We start from the raw sequence: 20,955 nt of genomic DNA, 5'->3' as shown, positions 1-20,955 counted from the left end.
CAGGAGAACAGCCCCCACTCTCCAGAGGCAAGCTCCTAAGAAGACAGGGCCACATTCCCTATCCATACTCCAACCAATCCTGGGGTCTCCAGACCTCATCTCCCAGCAGGCCTCACATCTGATCACAGGCCTAGGGACCAGCATGTCAGGCCTACAAAGGCTGGTTTTCCCAAGTATGGTCTCCTGGTAAACATGTAAGGAAGTGCTGGACACTGAGCTAGGCCCCAACGAATCCTGGGGTGAGCCATTCTCTCCCCATCAAGAGAGCCGAGGACCCAGGCCCCTAACTAGAATGGTGGTGACATCCAGCCACCATTTACTTTCATTAGTGACCCCAGCTACTGTCTCCCCACATGGAGCCCACCCATACCTGATTGTGCGCCCAGCCCTCTGCACATGAAGTTATTCAGCAGAAGCCACCATGAGGTTCTGAAGTGCCACCCAAGCCCCTGGCTCCCAGGCCTCAAATTTCTCAGGACAAAGAGGTGGGTCAACCTCCCACAGCACAGACACCACAATAGGCCAGTTGGTGGTCAGATGAAACCTTTCCAAACCGTGATAGGACAGCTCTGCATACCCACTAGGATGGCAATCACCACACAGCTCCTCAGAGGTTAAACAGCACCCACTGCGAGGCATTTGCCCATGAGAAAAGAAAACACCCACCTACAGGACATAGCAATATGATACACAATGTGCCTCCCCGAATGCAATAGCCCCCATAAGAAAGAATAAAGCTCAGATACACACTACAACATGGAGCAGACATCACACTCTGGTCAGATCTGATTGTACCTGTGTCAAGTCCACAGTCAAATCCATATACACAGAAGCCTGGGGGTGGGGGAGGTGAGCGTTCAACGGGGCGGAGCTTTCTTCTGGGAAGCCGCTAGTCATGGCCACATGACAGAACAGAAGGCACCAAACTATGCAGTGAAAATTGTTACAGTGGGAAGTTTGGGTTGTGTGTATTTTACCACAATCAACAAACTAAAATTTTATTTCCAGAAAAGGCAATGGGCAGGTACCAGCCCTGGAGCCACAGTCTAACCCGTGAGTGAGAACAAGACCCTGAGCCCCTACCTCCTCTCCACCAGACAGAGGCACTGCCAGCCCCACCCTTCCATATCTACGTTAGGACCTCTGCCACTCCTGAAAAGACCAGCCCAAGCAGGGAGGACCCTCTGGACTGATGAAGCACTGGCAGGTGTTTGGGACACCCACAGGTAGAGAACCTGACTTGAGATGACCCAGAATGCTTCAGGAAAATGAAATATTCGAGATCATCTCTCATGGCCATGTCCAACCTTTTGACATTGTGACACAACGCCACTACAAAGAGAACACTTGAAAGCCACACAGTAGGGGCTAGGGAGCCGGCTCAGAAGATAAAGTGCCTGCTGCCCAAGCCTGGGGACCTGAGTTTGAATCCCCAGCACCCACGTAGAACTGTGCACAGCAACACACATCTGTAACACCAGTGATGGAGGGCAGAGAAAGACAACCTGTACTCCAGGCTTAGCAAGAGGTCCTGTCTCAAAACATACACTGGAAAACAATAGAGGAGAACCCCCAACACCGAACACATGTGCACATACAGATGTGTACCTGTACATACACAAACATACACACACACACACACACACACCACAGAAAAAAATCTAACAATGTTTGGGGCAGGTTCATGGTTTTATCTTGGGCAACATCAGCACCGTCCCTGTGACAGGACAAGCGTCCAGGTTCTACTCACCAGAGGTGTCAGCACTCCCGGTCCCACAGGAAGGCTCCCTGCAGCAGCCACAGCCTGCACTCTGGATGGCCGAGGTGGGGAGAGTGGAGACGCGTCTAGACCTGTGAAGACAGGAGCCAGGGCACCGTCAGGTGGGACTGCAGGGGACGCAGGGTCCAACTTTCTACAGACCTTGGGTTTTCTGAGATTAAAAACCAACAGTTAAATTTTTTCTTTAGATAAGTGGAAACTGAACTGGTTCCCTTCCCCCAATGCAACTGGCCCAGATGCCAGATGCAAAGCAAACAGGATTCTGGGAGGTGGGCCGGGGGTCAGAGTGGTGGACATCTGTGAGTGTCCTGGGTTCTTTCACCTCATCAACCCAGGGAGGCAAGAGGGACCCAAGGTGCCCAGGACTAAGGAAATTAAAGCTGAGGAAGTTAAAAGACTAGCGAGGGCCTAGCCAAGGCTGTATGAACAGTGAGATGTGCTGGGGAGAGGAGACTCCTCAGGGCAGCTGCTGGCAAGCTGTGCAGGAAGCCCCCTTGGGATGCAGCTTTCATGGATCGCCAGCCATGCTGGGTGAGGGGCTTTCTGGTGACACAGTTGCCTTTAAATGACCCATGCTCCTGTATATATAACTCCCACCCATGGCTCCTGTGAGTAACCTTAGTGCATCATCCTGTAAGTACCCCTCACACATACTCGTCTGTTAGTAAACTCACTGGTCCACTGAGTTAGACTCTGGTGGAATGATTTCTTTGGTCTGTGCTTTGGTCATTGGTGCTCCATCCAGAGTGAACAGATATTGCTCATGTCATCCCAGGAAGAGTCACACAGTCATGACAAACCAGCCAGAAACCCCAGTGGGACAGGAGAAATCCCATAACGAAAGCCCTCTGTCTTCAGTCAAAGGATAGTTTAGCAATTCTGGCCGGACACTCAGAATCAAGGTCCCTACCTGCCCCTGCAGCAAGGCCAAGTGAGAGCTTGAGTTTCTACTCTGTGTGGCTGTACCAGGGCCCCTAACTGCCAAGCAGGGAGGTGGGAAGTGGGACATCACCACTGGCATCAAGGATCCTCTCCTCCCCTCCAGTATTGGCTTGGCCATCTCGGGCAGGGCCTCCAGTCCAGGCTGCTGCAATACAGCTCTTCCCTGTGCTATGGTCTAGTATCAGAAGACAAGGAGAGGCAGGGCTGCCAGCACTGTCCAGGGACAACAAGGTTACACCACCAGTGACATCAGCAGAAGCCATATGGAGGGCCAGAACTCCCGCACCTCCCAGTAGAGAAGGAAGCTTCTCCAGGTGGGCATCTGTAGAGGCCATGGACTCCAGCTCTACCTGAAGGCAGTGAGGCAGGGCTCATACCCACCTTCCCTTATGGAGGCAGCATTAAAAAACAAGCCCAGGGTAGTGGTGATATCTAAAATCCCAGCCCCAGAGAGTTGAAGGCAGGAGGATCAGAAATTCAAGGCCAGCAATAACCATACAGCATGTTCTAGGTTAGCCTGGGCTACAATGGATCCTGTCTTCAAAGTGAAAAGGAAAGAGGAAGGCAGAAGAGGAAAGAGGAGGGAAAGGATAAACCCATGCAGTTCCATATCAAGTTACAGAATTATGAAATGTGTGAAAACTGATGTCAATGGAAAAGTCTAGAAAACAATGCCTTAAATATAAGGCATGGGCCATGAAAAGGTCTGGACTTCTTCTCATCAAGAACCATGGAGTCAGAAGGCAGCACAGGACTTACTGAATGAAGACAGAGCGGACTGCCGAATGCCCTGTGTGTGGGGCAGAACAGAGTACTCACACAGATCTGTCAGCAGCAGATGTGTTGTGCTGTCAAGATGGCCAAAGTGGAGCCAGCAAGATGGCTCGGCCGGGTACAGGCCCGATGACCTGAGTTCATCTTGGGGACCCACCTGCCTTAATCAGCTCTGATTGTCAACTTGACCCAGCCTAGAGTCACCTGAGAAGGGAGTCTCAGCTGAAGGACTGCCCAGCTCAGACTGACCTGTGCACATCTGTGGGAGACTGTCCTGATGGTTAATTGATGTTGTAGGGCCCAGCCCACTAAACATGAGCCTGTGAGTGAGCCAGAAAGGTGTGTTCCTCCGTGGTTTCTGCTTCAAGTTCCTGCCCTGACCCCCCCCCCCTCACCTAGGGACTGGGACCTGAAAGTATTAGCCAAATACACTTTCCTCTCCAAGTTGTTTCTGGTCAAAGTGTTGCATCACAGCAACAGAAAGGAAGCCAGACCACATCAAGCTGCAAGGAGAGAACCAACTCCACAAAGTTGTCCTCTGACCTCCACATGTGCTCTGTGACACACATTAGACACATAGATGCACACGTCTACACTAGTAATAAATGCAATGTTTTTTAAAGATGGCTAATGTAGCCTCTTCAATCAAAGAAATGATTAAAGAAGAAAGACTGTGAAGCAGGAAGGGAAAATGCACACGATGAGCAAAAATACACAATCTCCCCCTTCTCAAGTTTCCTAAATTACATAAAGAAATTCTGTATGCAGAATATCTGATATGACTCTCAATGCATGTGGAGGAAATACTTGGCAATTATAAGTGGGGAGGGCAAAGGGCCATAAAAGGACATAAAGTGTATTACTCGAACTTGTCCCATAGTTAAGTGGTGATAAGCTAGTGTGTATAGTGCCTAGAGCAAACTCTTGGTTATGCAACAGATGCACTCAAAAACACTGAACACAGATAAGCCAAAAGGAGACTCTGTTAAGAGTCACATAACCCACAAAAAGAAAGGAAAAGAAAACGGAAGACCCCAAAGAACTAACAAAAGCCTTTACAGGCAGTAATTCTATTTAAATGTAAACGGTCAAAATTATGCTAATTAAGACAGAGCAGTTTGCTAAAAAGACATACAATGTCTACAAAAATTCACTTCCAATACAATGCCATAGGCAGGTAGAAAATAGAATGATGGAAGACACATTTTACATAAATCCAAGACAACCAAGATGGCAGTGACAACAGTAGATAGAGCATACTTTATGAAAAAAAAAACACATGAAAGAACAGTATATAAATTATTAAAATTGTAATTGACAAAGCAGCAGCAATTCTGATATACATGCAGAAACAGGACCAACAGAGACATGAAAAGGCTGACAGGCTAATAGGAGAGGGGCAATTCCACACTTCACCCCACCCAGAACAGCATGACGTATTCTTTTTAATTGCTCAATGGGGATCCATTACAAATGCATAGGAATCTCAAATTCTACATTCCTACATCAAGAAACTTGAAAGTAGACAGCAAATCTTACAAACACAAAGGCAACCCTTGCTGAAACTGGAGGCCATCATATGGGGGAAATAAGCCAGGCACAGAAAGACAAATTCCACATAGTCCTATTTATAGAAGTTAAGAAGTTGATTACATAGGACCACAGAGTAGAATGGGGGTCTCAAGAGTCAAGGACGTGGAGGGGAAGGAGGGAGTAATGAGAAGATGGATAACAGACATCAGAACACAGCACAGGAGAGAAGCAATCCTAGAGGTATAGCAAAAACTAGAACAATTACATTCTATAGTTAATTATATGGTTCAAAATAACTAGAGAAGGTGTTGAAGGTTCCCAATATGTAGAAACAATAACATGAAAAGGTAGAAGTGTTAACTACCTTGATTTGAGCAGTACACACGGTATACACACCAGTTCTAATGTTATACCCTATACACAGAAAAATGTTGAGGCATCACCACAGACCACAGACAAACCACCTCAGGGATGATGCAGGAGGCATTAGCACAGACCACACAGGCAGAGGCTATGGCAGAACCCTACAATCAACTTCACGCCTGTATATTTCATAGAAAGAATAAAATAAACCAATTCATTAAGAAATGAAATTATAACATGCCCAATGTGAATGGGTAATTTCAGTAGTTCCCTATACCTATCAGGAAATTAAATTTCTAGTTTTAACTTCCAGATACATCTGATTTCACTGGGGAATTGCATGAAATATTTAAAGGAGAAATGAAGTGAGAATGTGTAAGGGAGGGTGAATAAGACCAAAATTCATTAAATGCATGTGTGAAATGGTAAAAAATGTTTTAAAATATTTGTAAAGGAAGAATTAACAATTTCAATTATACACAATGTCTCCTAGAAAACAGAAGAGGAGAAAACACGTCCCAATTCACTGTATGGGGCCCTTCAGTAAGAACACTGGTACCAACAACAGAAAAATACAATTTTTATGAAAAACCTTGGTTATCAAAACCAGATGCAACAAAATAACCCAGACATGAACATGAATTCCCTGATGGGAAATCCTTGAAAATATTCACAAATGGGGCTGGAGCTACAGCTCAGTTGGTAGAGCTCTCACCTGGCACACACAAGCCCCCAGTTCCATTCCCAACAGTGCATGGAAAGAGCATGGTGGGTGGTGTGCACTGTGAGCAAAGCACGTGAGAGGTGGAGGCAGGAGGGTCAGAAGTTCAAAGGTCACCTTTGGCTACATAATGAGTTCAAAATCAGCCTGGGATACCTGAGATCGTGTGTGTGTGTGTGTGTGTGTGTGTGTGTGTGTGTGTGTGTGTGTGTATACACACATACAATAATTATATATAAATATATATTAGCAACTATAATTCAGTCATATACAAAAATAACTATACACTATGACCAAGTAGAATTTAGTCCAGCATGCAAGGCTGGTTCAACATTTTGTTTGTTAAAGTTAATTTTTAAAAGGTGTCATCCTGGAAAAAAAAATTCAACAAAATTCAGCATCTATCTGTGACAAAAATAAAAATAAGATGGGAAATCCCTCAACTTAATAAACACTGTCTACCAGGAAACCCATCATCTGCCAGTCATTAAGAAGTCAAGGAATTAAGTGCCTTCCTGGAAATGCTTGTACCCTGGGGACAAGGTGAAGGTGACAGCTGTCACTGCTGCTGCTGGGCACAGCACCAGATGCTCCCACGAGTGTAACAAGGTAGAAAAGGTAAAACCAATCTAGAAGCAGACTGTCCCTGGTTCTCAATTATAGAAAACCACAGGGAATCTAGAAAATCAAAAATTCTCCAGAAATTATACATGAGTCATGGAGATCATGAGATATAAGATGAGCACTCAGGGCCAGAAAGATGGCTCAACAGAAAAAAAAAAAAAAAAGCTTGCTGCCAAGTCTTAGGACCTGAGTTCAACCCCTGGGCCCTGAATAGTGGATGGAGAGAACTGACGCCCCCAGGTTGACCTCTGACCTCCACATGCACACCTATGCCACCCCACATGAACACAAAATAAATCAAGAAATGTAGAAAATGAAATTCTTAGGTATAAATAAAATAAAACATGTCTAGGAGGTGTGCCCTGACTCTACACAATGATGAAAGAAATCACATATTTATTTTTTAAAGATTTACTTATTTTTATTTTATGTGTGTGGGTGTTCTGCTTACATGTATGTATGTGCACCATGGGTGTGCAGCGCCCTCAGAAGTCAGAAGAAGGCATCAGATGCCTTGGAACTGAAGATCAAGACAGTTGTGATCCATCAGGTAGGTGCTGGGAATAGAACCCAGGTCCTCTGCAAGAGCAGCCTGTGCTCTTAACTTCTGAGCCATCTCTCCAGCTTGTCTAACACAATGGGAACCCTGGGTTGGATTGTCAGCTTACACAAGTGCGCACACAAGCATGCACACACACACACACACACACACACACACACACACTACTGCAAAAGAAGAAGAAAGTTAGAAGAATCCATCTACCCAGTTTCAAGCTTTATTGTGTAGCCACAGTAATCAAGTCTGGATGGTTCTGGTGGAGAGACAGAGGCATAGCTGTAGACCTATGTGGAGAGCCCAGGATGAAGAATATAGCCACCTGTGCACATACACACATGTGCAAGTACACACACACACAGAGCTGGTTCCCAGTAAGGGCAGACAGTTTGGTGAGGCAGGGTCATTTACAGCAAACAACACTAGAAGGGCTGTACACGCCCAGGAAAAGTAAGAGTGTCAAACAAGCATGCCTTGCACAGAATTTCATGAAAATGTACAATAGCCTTCCATGAGGAACATGAGACCTGAAGCTTTCACAAAAACTAGGACGAAATCTTCGGGATGCCAGTGAGGCAGCACCTGCTTAGATCCCGCAAACAGCACAGTCTAGGAACGCAGCAGCCAAGGCAGGACCACAGGGAGGTCAAAGCCTCTCCTCCTGACAGGCCTGATAAGGGGACAGAGACACAAACCACAGAGTGAACACCTGCAAACCACACACTTGAGGGCGCAGAGCACTCAGCACTCGGCAGTGAAACCCCACACCATGACAATCCAGGTCAGATGTTAGCAGAATGTTCAGGGGAATATTTTACAAAGAAGAAACATAGACAGCTGTAAGCCCTGGAAGCTGTTCATTCCCAGCCATTGACGGCGCAAATGTCACCCTGGGAAGATTAGGGAAGGAGCCGGAATCAGCACCCGACACACCTGCATGGCTTCATATAGTGCCACATAGTAAGTAATGGGCCCAGGCCCATCAGCAGTGAAGAAAATGTGACAGATACACAATGGAGTATTATTCAGCCATAATGAAGGATAAAATATCTCTTGTAGAGTAAAGTAGATGTGGTTGGATATTATATGAAGTGAAATAAGCCAAAGTCAGAAAGACACTGGCTCGTTCTCTCTCCCAAGCGAATCCTAGGAAGATTCTCTAGGGAAACGAAGAAGAATAGTGGGAGGCAGAGGAGGAGAGGGGTGCAGGGGGGATGAGGGAGGGGTGCGGGGAGAGTGTGGTCAGAGTGAACGACACAGTTGAATGAGGCATCTTTATGACGCCCTCACCACTCACTATGAATATATACTGATAAAGTGTCCTCACAGCCAAAACACTAATTAGAATAAGCTATGACTCTACCCCTACCAGGACAGCTAAAATACGAAATATTAATGCTATCCGGTGTCAAGAAACTGCATGGAACTGGATCATGCAGACATGGCTGGTGGGAAAATTAAGTGGCAGAACTGCTCTGGAAAACTACTTTTAATTTAAATTTGATTTGGGGTTTGGGTGGGGTTTTTGTTTGTTTGCTCCCTTTTAAACATTTTTTTTAGGGTTGGGGATTTAGCTCAGTGGTAGAGTGCTTGCCTAGCAAGCACAAAGCCCTGGGTTTGGTCCTCAGCTCCCAAAAATAAATAAATAAATGTGTTTGTTTGTTTGTTTGTTTGTTTGTTTGTTTATTTATTTATTTATTTATTTTTGTTTTATGTGTGTGGGTGTTTTGCCTGAATGCATAAGAGAGCATCACAGCCCCCGGAACTGGAGTTACAGATGGTTGTGAGCTGCCATGTGGGTGCTGGGAACTGAACCCAGGTCCTCTGTAAGAGCAGCCAGTGCTCTTAAACAGTGAGTTCCCAGCTCCCCTTGTTTGCTTTTTTGAAGTGGGGTCTCATGCATCACACAGGCTGGCCTCAAATTCACTCTGTGGCGGAGGATGGCAGAGAACTCTTGACACCCCTTCCTCCCCCACTCAAATAAAACATGGGAGATTCTTCACAGCAGCGCTCAGGAGGAAACCTATGTCTGCGGGTGTCTACACTAATAGCTGTGGAACCCCCACAGGACTAGACCAGGCTGTCTGGATACGGGAGACAGTTGTGTAGTTTGAACTGTTTGGGGGGGTCCCCAGGCAGGGGGATCAGGATCTGTCCCTGGTGCATGGGTGGGCTTTTTGGAGCCCAGTGCCTAGGGTGTGACACCTTGCACAGCCTTGGTGCAGTGGGGAGGGGCTTGGACCTGCCTCAGTTGGGTGTACCAGGCTCTGCTGAGTCCTCATGGGAGACCTTGACTTGGAAAATGTGGGGATGGGAGGTAGGTTGTGGGGGGAGGATGGGGGTGGGAAGAAGGAAGAGGGGGGATCTGTGGTTGGTATGTAAAGTGAATAGAAATTTTCTTAATAATAATAATAATAATAATAATAATAGGAAGAAGCAGGCCCTGGACACAGTCTGCAGCACAGTGCCTGACTAGCAAGCACTCAATGCCCAACACTAAAAAGAGCTGCTAGAAAATTCTCACCTCAGAAGCAGCATAACCTTCCGTCCAACAGGAGTAGAAAAAGGAAGGCAGACTCTGATGAAGGGCACAGGAGGAACAGAGACAACGCGGAGCAGAATCCAGCCAGTCTGGACTGGAAAAGCCACGGAGGGTTGAGGAGGGCCACATTATTCATCTCAAGAGTGTGACAGATAGAGACCCTTTCTCTACTGAAGGGAAGCACAGGGGGGTGGGGTACCCAATGGTGGAAGAGAGGAAAGGCCGGGGTGACCAGTGACTGAAGGGGGAAGGACAGTACTGTGAACTGACCACACTAGGAAAGAGGGGGTGGGGGTCTGAGCAACTGGGCACGCCTCTGGATGGGAAACAAAGTCACAGATTCCATTCTCAGCACCTGCACTGGGCAGTTCATAACCACAATCACCTGTAACTGCAGCTCCAGGGGACCCAACACCTCTGGCCTCCGTGGCCCCGACCTCATCCACACACACAGATATGGACGTAATTTAATAGTTTTGTAAAGAAACAATCTGGGCAGATCTCTAATGAGCAGAAACTGAAATAATCATTTGAAAACTCCCACAAAGAAAACCTCAGGCCAAGGTGGCCTCTCGACAAATGCTAAGCACTGAAGAGACTCAGGCCAATTCCTCAGTCTGCCCTGAGAATGGAAGTGAACACTTCTCAACTCGTCTCCAGAGGTCAATACCATCCTGGTCCCCAACCCGACCCCACACCCCAGTGTCTCTTGAGAATGCACCTGCAGACGCTGAGGAAACCCCAGCTGTTCCGGAGCAGGTGCAGGGGACAGTGAAGCCTGGTGAGAAGGATTAATCCCTGGAATTGATGGAAATGTCCAGGATTCAGCGTCCCACACCACACTAACAGAATAAAAGGCAAAGGGGCGTTCATCATCTCAAAGACAGCAGAAAAAGCATTCGACGGGATCCCACATCCTATGAACTTCCTCAGCTCCATAAAGGGTTTTCACAAAACCAAACCCACAGAGTGAGAGATGATGTCACACCCAGCATCAGGACCAACCAATGTCCACTCTTGCCACTGCCATCCAACCCTGTCCTGGAGGTCAGCAAGGCAATGTGGCAGAGAAATGGAAATACTGGAGAAGGGAGAGGCTGGGGGCAGGGCACTCCAGCTACTGGCAGTCCTGGCTGCTGGGGGAGGAGCCCCGGTTTTCAGTGTTTTGGCCTTTGCTGAGTTGACCATGCTCCTGCTGATAGCTCCATGCCTGGGCTCACACAGATACTCTGTTTAAATTCAGTGAGTCACAAAACAAAACCAAGACATAAAGGTAGAAGGGAAATTTGCCCTGAGGAGCAGGGACTGAGCAGGGTGGGATGGGGATAAGAGATGGTGAGGAGGTGTGATCGAAGGTATTATGTACATGTGAAATTGGCGAAGAACAAATTAAAATTTGAATTTTTTTTAAAAGATGGATATTTAAGAACCCATTTTCCTGGGCCTGGACTTGAATGCAAAACCACAAACACTAAAGAATCATGTAAACCTAGTATTTTATAAGCATTCAAACAAATATATACATACATATACACATACATGTGTATACATGCATATTTAATTCTTAAACCTTTTTAGACTTGTTTATATGCATATGAGTGTTTTGCTTGCATGTACATATATGTACCATATGCATGGCTGTTACCCACAGAGGCCAGAAGAGGGCGTTGGATCTCCTGGAACTGGAATTATAGATTGTTGTGAGCTGACACATGGGTGCTGGGAATCAAACCCAATTTGCCATGTACTAAAATACATCTTTTAAATGAAGTTACCTTATATAGGGGTGAACATTCCTCCCAGAAGCCACAGGCTGTCAAAATCCCCAGCACTGGGTAAGGGTACTACCTTCCCTTCCAGTTGTTGGTCAGAGGTGTCCCACGCCTCCCTATGCTGATAACACAAGCTGCTGCCACTGCTCTTGGTTACCCACTGCACCCAGTGATAAGATACCACATACTTTGGAAGGGAACTGGTACCAAAATAGAAGCTTCCTCCCTGCTGGAAAGCTTTCATAGCACCCAAAACTGCTGTGCAGACTCTGAGAGGAAAAGTAATCAACAGTCTTACCCAGCTGTGAACCTTGTGGGCCACATAACGACTGTCAACAGCAAAACATGGCTGTGACCGAAACAGTGGTGTGACTGTTGTGGAGGAACCAGCCACTTTCTGCTTGGATTTACGATCCACTCCACAGGAGGAAACACATCTCTGATACAGTAAATCTGGCCAAGAATCCATGATGTGGAGATCACAGGCCCCAGGGGGAGAAACTTTGCTAAATATATATAGTATCAAACTGCCCTCTAAATATTTATCTTTAGACCCATAGATTGGACCAGCTCCCAGCCCCATCAGAGAAGCTTCTTCTTGTGGTGGACAGTGGTCAATACAGAGACTCCTAGTTTGTCAAAATGCAGAGAATAAATGTCTGTGGAGTGCTCAGCCCCAAATGGGACATCTATATCACATCCCCTGCCACCAAGGCTCAGGAAACATTGCGGAAGAGGAGGCAGTAAGACTATAAGAGCCAGAAGTTGGGGAAGAATGCTGAGCTATGGTGTCTTCAGGACATTCTGAGGCCATTGCACCCATGAACTTCGAAACTGTGGCTGCCTACAGAAGATCAAGCCAGTCAGCATCCCAGCAAGGGTGATGGAGGGCCTCAGGAGTCTCCGCCCTCCACCTAGCTGAGGAATTATTGAGAATGTCTGACTTCTAAGGGAAGGAAAATCAGATTTTTTTTTTTAGGGCTATGGCTCTGGATGGATTGACCATGCTCCAAAGGATGCTTCATGCCCATGGGCATTCAGGTGCCACTAATTCTGGATTCTGTGTGTGATAAAAAGAGAAAAAGAAGAGGAGGACATGAAGGTGGGGTGGGAAAGGAGGAGAGAGGTGTCTGGAGGGAGTTGGAGAGGAGCGTTGGGGTGAATATCATCAAAGCACATTGTAAATGTGTGGCATTCTCAAAGAATAAATAAAAAAATTTAAAAACTGCTTCTGTAGTAGATATTGTGACTAAAAATAAATAAGTAAGTAAATAAGATTATAAGGGAAGAAATAGAATTATCCAGGGCTGGCATGAAGTTCAGGGGCACAGAACTTGCCTGACTTACAGGCACTAGAATGGGGGAGGGGGAGGAGAGAGGAAGAGGAAGGGAGGGAGGGAGAAGGTGGGAGGAAGGCAGGAGGGGAAGGGCAGAGAAAATGATGTCTATAGAAGATGACAGCATACTATACATAGTAACCCTAAAGAATCCACCAAAAACTATTACAACCAATAAACAGGCTCGGCAGCTCAAGACACTACCAAATATCCAAACATCACTTGCGTATCTCAGATAGTGAGCGTGGAACCTGGGGCCTTGAGCTTGTCAGGCAAGCCCTCTACCACTGAGCCCCAGAGTCTTAATTCCTTTTCTTTAAGATTATTTTTATTTTATGTGTCTGGGTGTGTGCCTGCATGTGTGTCTATGTAGCACATGTGTGCAGTGCCCTGGGAGGCCAGAAGAGGGAGATAGCTGCCTGAAACTGGAGTCACTATATGGGTGCTAGGAACCAATCCTGGGTCCCCTGCAAGAGCAGCCAGTGCTCTTAACCACAGAGCCACCCCTCCCGCTCCTTAATTCTATCTCTATTCAACTTGAAAGTAAAATTAAGAAAACAGCAGCATTTATTATCTCATTTTAAAATTAAACTCTTGGAGACAGACAGATGGCTCAGTGGCCCCCAGCCTAGATGGAGAAGGAAGTGCAGGACATACTAAGGATGGAGCTCAGCCTCTCAGGCAGTGCAAGGCCTTTGCTGGAGCTGCTGCAATCGGCTAGAGCATCTATCCCATTACTGAGCACAGAGGTGAGAGGAGGCTGGTCTGGAAAGACAGGCAAGGCCCAGAATAGCCTGGCTTGGCAACAAGCTTCACAGGGTCCAACCCGGGACAAACCTCATCTACCACAGAAACTACAAACAGACTTAGTTCACATCCACTGTGTCATGTCTTCTGTTACCACATTGCCAAGATTCCAGATAGGGGAAAGTTCCAGAACCTTAATTTCTACAGTGGCTGGTGGCAACCAAAAGACAAAACACACAGAACCAGGCACAGAGCAGGTCTTCTGTAGTTGTAGAATGATGGGGTTTCTGGTGTCATTGTAAACAGACTTATTTATTCAACAAACACCCATCCCAACAGGATGCCTGTTACCACCCATCCTATGTGCTCAGTGAACATGTCCAGTGTTCTAAGAAAAGTGTGTGGACAGGAAATGTTCCGGCTTCAGCCGTGATATCAACTCTAAAATTATCAGTACTCAGGTATTCCCAAGGTTCACCCTGGATCTTCTGAAGACATTCAACTAAGCTAGAGTGTTTCCTCCTCTATGGAGGCTCCTGCCCAGTGAGCTCTCTGGTCCTCACTTTGCGTCCCTCCCTCACTTGGGGTGACAGCAATCAGCCTGCAATGTTTTTCTGTATTCCATGTCTTTCCCCCACATTCCCCTCCTCATCCCTCTACAGACAGCTGTATTATATTTTCCCATGCCCCTTTTCAACAGCTGTCCAGGATGTGCTCAGCCCAGACCCAGCAGAAGAACAAAGTGTTCTATCACCAAAGCCAGGAGAGGGAGGTGTCCAAGAACCCACAAGCCACGACTTAGTTGTTCATAACCACACTGTCACCAGAGCCTCATCATCATGCACTTGGGTGAAGCCTCTGAGACAGCTGGTCCCACCTGTGTCTTCCCAAGACAAACCTTGGCATGCATGCACCTCTGGTCTCCTGTCTTAAAGGAAAAAATAGCGATGCTCTTCGTCCTTTCTGTGTGACAGGCTACAGAACAGGAGTGACAGAAGGCCATGTGTGGGAGGCTACAGAGCCAAGGCCTCAAGGGACTCTCTCTATGGTTCCATTCTTTTCATCCCAGTCCGTCTCTATAAGGAAGCTCCACGCCCCAAGCACCATGGGAAGCTCTCTCTTCCATCAGCCTCCCAGTGACTATCTTCCTTCAATGCTGTCTTTGTCCTGCAGGTCCTTCCAAATGACAATTCCCTGGCACATATCCAAAAACAACTTTGCTGTCTCCAGTGCTATTGACAGAACTGCCCAGCTTCTCATCCCTGTGAAACAATTTACCTTTAGTTATGCTAGAACACACAAGCTCAGTTTGATTGCAATGAGACTCCATGTGCTTTCTTTGGGTGCATTTTCTCCAATGTTCTTTTTCAGTTTCTTAGGGTTGGCTTGGGCCATGACTTCTTTTAAAGTCTTTGGTCAAAATCAAACACGGAGAGAATTTTGAAGGTAAAAAGGCAAAAGTTGACTCCTTAGAGACAAAGGAACCCTCATACGACTAACCAGATTTTCACCAACTATACCCAGCAAAACTGTCCTTCACAAGTGAAAAGGAGACAGAGACTTTCCCCAGCAAGCAAAAGCTTGTGGGATTTGTTTTATCACTGACTTACAAAGGCTAAAGGGAGTTCTCCAAGCTGAAAGGAAAGAAAACTAAAAGGCAACACCACAACACAAAGAATGGAACTCACAGGTGAGTAATAAACAGAGACTTGTGCGAAACTCTGCACTGCTGCAGTGGAGGCGGGAAGTCCTGTCGAATCAGAGGAGTTGCATTAAAAGGCCAAAAGATGACTGAGGGTGCACAGCAGGAGATGTAAATTGTGACAATGGTCGAAAAAATCAAGTCAGAGAGTAAACTATTGAATGCAACTTAACGAACCAGCTTAAATAAATGGTTGTTTGATATTTTACACAAGCCTCAGACATACACAAGCGTGTGACTGTAGAATTTACAATATGGTTACGCCTTTGAGAAGAAAGTCCCAGGGCTAGAGAGATGGCTCAGCAATTAAGAGCACTTGCTACTCTTCCAGAAGACCAGGATGCAGTTCCCAGCATCCACAGGGTGACTCTATGTTCCATGACTCTAGTTCCAATGGACCTGATGACCTCTTATGCCCTCCCCAGACATGCACATGATACACATACATACATGCAGACAAGTGCTCATCACACAAAGTAAATAAATCTAAAAAAAAAAAAAAAAAGTCATGGGGCTGGAGAGATGGCTCAGCACTACAAATGCTTGCTGCTCTTGCAGAGGACCCAAGTTTGGTTCCCAGCATCCACATCAGGTGGCTCACAACCACCTTCAACTATAGCTCTGGGAGATCTGATGCCCTCTTCTGACCTCCACAGGTTCACACACCCATACATATACACATAAATAACAATAAAAATCTTTTCAAAAGAGAAGTCAGTCACCCACCCCACCCAACCCACCTGTGGATGGATCCAGGCACTTACCTCCCCTAGCCCATATCCAGGCTCACAATGCTCTCTTTCCAGGCCCTTTCCATTCTTGTTAGGAAGGTTCTTGCCCCACTCCAGGCAGTGCAGTTTCATGGTACCCCTGCCTGGACAGTCTCACAAGGCAGAGTCCCTGATCCCTGTCCATCTTGTCACTGCTCAAGCCCAAGTCACCCAGCTCCAAGAAAACTTCCTCCATCCCACTCCCCCTGTGAACTCCTCCCACCAATTCTTCTGGCAGTGAACCCCTGCAGGGACCTCCCTGAGATCCTGTGCCCACTGTTGGACAGCAGAGCCCTCCAAACCAAACAGCTGTCTCTGCAAGGAAAGTTAGCACAGCTGGACTTGACTGTTGACATTCCCTCATCAAGGAGGAGATGGGGAGGCTTGTGGGACCCTCACCTGAGTCTCCTCCAGCCACACCTTCCAAAGAGTTGTAGGCAACTGTTGTATTCTGCCCTAAATTACACATGGCCTCAAGGAAGGGCCAGAGAACAGGCACTGGAAAGTCTAGGAAAGACTCCATCTCTGTAGCCATCTGTAGCCATGCAGAAGCCACCATCCATTCTTGGTATAGACCTCACAATGTGGCTGCCTTAGGGTCCTCTGTGCTCCTATGAGTAAGCCCAATAAATCCATTGGTTCCCAAAGTAAACTTTGGTGGAATTGAACTTGGGTTTGTCATTGGGACCTTGGAGAGAGTGGGTAGTGTTGCCTAGTCAGCACACCCACCCCTTATGCCAATGAGGGAAATTCTTGTAACAACTACCTTGTCTGTCTTTGGAAACTGGACAATTGTTCTGCTTGCATCTTCTAGACCTCCAGAGACACTAACAGGCCTCCTCCATTCTGCAGCCTGGAAGGTGGCCCTGCCTGCCCCTACAATCCTAGATTCTGAAACGTTTTCTTCAGATGAGGACCACTTAGTGACCATCTAGAGCCCCCAACCAAATTTCAAATACATCTTGAATGGCAAGAAAAGAGACATTTATTGTTCACAATTCCCACATGACAAATCTGACTTTCAGATCTAGGTCCTGTTCTTAAAGTTGGGCCCATGCTCATTCCAGTGGTTCTCAATGTGTGGTCCAGGAAACACTAATGGTTCCCCATGGCCCTTTCAAACCATGTTCACAATAATATTAAGATGTAATTAATTTAATAGTATTCTCACTCCCCATGCACAGCAGACTGTGCCGGAGGCTGCATGAGTGATACTGAGACAGTTGGCTGGCTTCGGAAGCAGAGACGCAAGGCCAGCTCTGTCTGCACAGCCAGGCCATAGAGAAGCTTTGCAAAAAGTCTGGAGTGATGTTCTTGCAAGTGTTGGTTTCATTTTGGGAAATACTTGGTGCTCTAGCTTGCTTCCTGTAGCTGTGATAAAAAAAAAAAAAAAAAAAAAAAAAAAAAAAAACCAAACTGGCTGAAAGCAGCTTGGGGATGAAAGGGTTTGTTTAGCTTAAAGTTCATCATGAAGGAAAGTGAGTGCAGGAACTCAACAAGGCAGGAAGCAGGAAGCAGGACCCAAAGCACAGGCCAGCGGGGAAATGCTACTTACTGACTTGCCCTTTCTGGCTTGCTCCGCTTGCTTGCTTTTTTGTTTTGTTTCTTTCTCAAGACAGGGTTTCTCTTTGTAGCCCTGGCTGTCCTAGAACTTTCTCTGTAGACCAGGCTAGATTCAAACTCAGTGATTCTCCTGCCTCAGACCCCCCAAGTGCTGGGATTAAATGCGTGTGCCAAGCACCAGCCTTGCTTTCTTAGATGGCCCTGAACCACCTGCCCAGGGGTGGCACCTCCCTCTGTGGGCGGGGCCTTCCCACGTCAATCATTAATCAAGAATGCTCTATAGACTTGCCCAATCTGATGGAAGCAATTCCTGGATGGAGGTTGCCTCTTCCCAGATGTGTCCAGTTGACAACAAAACTATGACAGTTGTGTTGGGGCCTCAAGATGGTTCAGAGTGTAAAGGTACTTGTCATCAAGGAGAATAGCCTGAGTTTGATCCCCAGAACCCACATGGTAAAATGCAAACACCAACTCCAGCAGGTTGTCCTCTGACCTCCATGTGTGCATTCATGCATGTACACACACATCCACATCACACACACACACACATACACACACACACACATCCACACACAAACACACACACACACACACATCCACACACAAACACACACACACACACACACACACACACACAAACATACACACACACAAGTAAGTAAAATAAAATGCAAAAAAGGTTCAAAGAAATAAATTTCATTTGTTCAGAATTACTATATTGTGGGAAATTTTTATATTAACAGCTAATAATTTTATTACTAACATGAAAAATATATTAACACACATTTTAACTTTTCTTTTACAATTTCCTTTTTAAGTTTTTGGCAAGGCCAAGAATGGAACCCGGGACCTTGGACACACTGGCTGCTGGGCTGCACCCACAACCCCTCTCTGTTTCCGGTGGTGGGAATTTAACTCAGGCTTTACCCATGCTAAGCTCTATCACTGGGCCAAATTCCCAGTCCTCTTTCCACTGTGACAGAACTATCAATAGACAGATTCGCAGATGTGCAACATGCTCTGGGTCCCTGAATCCTGTTGTAAGAGGTCAAAGAGGCCCCGAGACCCTAAGTCTCTTGGCCCCAAATTTGAGAATCACAATGTTTCCCTCAAATTAGAAACAGGAAAACAAGCCAGCTTGTCTCCCAGGAAGTGACCTATAGTGATGAAGGCTCCTTGTGATGAAGTGGTGACTGCTTGGTCCCATCCCAGCCATATGACCTTTATCAGATCCAGTATGTTCTGCCTCCATCTATTTCCCCCAAAAAGGGAAGGTGTCATGGAACCTATCTTCTCAGGGCTGGGATGAGGATAATGCTGTACTGAGCAGTCAAGAGCTCCCTACACGAAATCACTATTACTTTCCCAGTACAGCCACTGTGAAGGCCCAAGAAGGAGAGAGAAATGGAAGGAGCCAACGGGGAGGACTCCTTTGACCTGAGATGACCCTGACTACCCTAAACAGCAGGTGGGGGGAAGGGCAGCACCCCGCGAAACCAGGTCTGTGACAGCTAATATTGCCAGCTTGACGGGCTCTAGAATCACCTAGCATATCCGTGAAAGAGTTTCACAGTTAGCTTAACGGAGGTGGGAAGACCCAGCCTGAGTGTGGGCAGCACCGTTCTGTAGGCTTGGGTCCTGCACTTGGGAAAAAGATGAGCGCCCGTGTTCATTTGTCTGCTTCCTGACTATGGATGCTGCCTCACACTCTGGCCACCATGACTTCCCTGCCGTGACGGGCTGCATCCTCAAGCTGTGAGCCAGAATAAACTCGTCCTTACATTGCTTTTGTCAGTGTTTGTCACAGCAGTGAGAGAAGTAACAACATGGGGTGGCCGCTACCCCTGCCCAAGCTGAGCTAAAGGTGAATTGCACCCACAGAAAGCTATCTCCCTGCGACTGAAGCCAGACTGGAAGCCATTGTATGTGTTGCAGCCTCGGGGTTAAGTGGCACAGTACTTTGAAATACTTTCTTCACCTAAACTCTCTTATACCCCCCCAAACCTTGTCAAACGCAGGTATCTCAAAAGGACCAGAACAGACAAGAGGAGGGTACAGCCCCGGCCAGGCAGAAAACCCACAGCCACCCAGCCTAAGCCACTTAGAGCCAGGAGGCTGAGACATTCCCCACCAGGACCCCAGAACAAACAAGAGATAGGGTTTTTTTTTGTGTTGCTTTGGCAATGGGCTGTCCCTGAATTCCAGAAATTGGTGACGTTCCCACCTCTCCCCTCAAGGAGCTCCAGAAACAGGAGAGAGGCATTTGTCCTTGTGTGTAGAGAATTATTAACAGTAAACCCTGGCCTTGCTAGGACTTCAGGAATGTCCCTCTCAGCTGCATGTGGACTCTGTGTTTGTTTTCAATAGAAAATTCACTATTTACCCACGGACACTCACCCCCATGCCCTCTTGCACGCAGCTTTAGTAAACATCCTGGAAATGCCAACCTGAGTTGCATAAAGTCTGTGCCTCCTGTGGGGAAACCCACCACTCCCAGGCCCAGAGTGTCCCGCTGCTGGGTCTCCAAGGCCTCTGAGGGCAAATGCTGTTTAAATTAGGGGGAGATGTGAACACTGTTTACCCTCTTAAGGTCTTTAATGACAAACCAAAGTTTGAGTCCACCCAAGTTCACCCCCAAGGAACCAATGAGTTTACTGGGCTCACTTACACAGCATGGGGAAGGGGTGACTGGCAGGAACATGGGGAACCTCAGGGTAGCCACACTGGAAAGTCTTCACCCAGCGGGAGTGGTGACTTCCCCATAGCTGGCAGATGGAGCCCCTTTCCCCTAGCCTTCCCTGATCTACACACTCTAGCCCCTCCCTGAGACACCAAGGCACATGCAGTTGGAGCAGCATTGGATGAGAAGAGTGACCAGATTCAAGCAAGGGTCCAGCGACCCTCATACCCTCTGTGATGTTTTGAATGAAAATGGCCTCCACAGGCTCATAAGGAGTGGCTCTACTGAGAAGTGTGGCCTTTTGGGAGTAGGTGTGGCTTGTCGGAGGAAGTGTGTCAATGGGGGTGGGCTAGAGTTTCAGAAGCTCAAGCCAGGCCCCATGTCACTCTCTCTTCCTGCTGCTGCCAATCCAGATGTAGAACTCTGAGCTACCTCTCCAGCGCCATGTCTGCCTGCATGCCGCCATGCTTCCCACCATGACAACAACGGACTAAACCTCTGAACTGTAAGCTAGCCCCAATTAAATGCTTTCCTTTATAACAGTTGCTG

The 20,955-nt window shown here is 46.9% G+C and overlaps 1 protein-coding gene across 3 annotated transcripts in view; it reads right to left on the bottom strand.

The window, feature by feature from the left end:
- The window catches only part of Shank2 (SH3 and multiple ankyrin repeat domains 2), a 470,619-nt gene that overhangs the window by 442,528 nt on the left and 7,136 nt on the right, over window positions 1–20,955 (bottom strand). For all 3 annotated transcript variants that reach the window (XM_076555951.1, XM_076555924.1, XM_076555928.1), the window contains exon 2: window positions 1,751–1,851. The gene's annotated coding sequence lies outside the window, so the exon portion shown is untranslated. The remainder of the gene's footprint in view (window positions 1–1,750; window positions 1,852–20,955) is intronic.

Source organism: Peromyscus maniculatus, chromosome 1 (assembly GCF_049852395.1).
Source record: "Peromyscus maniculatus bairdii isolate BWxNUB_F1_BW_parent chromosome 1, HU_Pman_BW_mat_3.1, whole genome shotgun sequence".
Taxonomy (NCBI): domain Eukaryota; kingdom Metazoa; phylum Chordata; class Mammalia; order Rodentia; family Cricetidae; genus Peromyscus; species Peromyscus maniculatus.
Note: the sequence above shows the minus strand (reverse complement) of the source record. Positions and strands in the feature narration are given on the sequence as shown.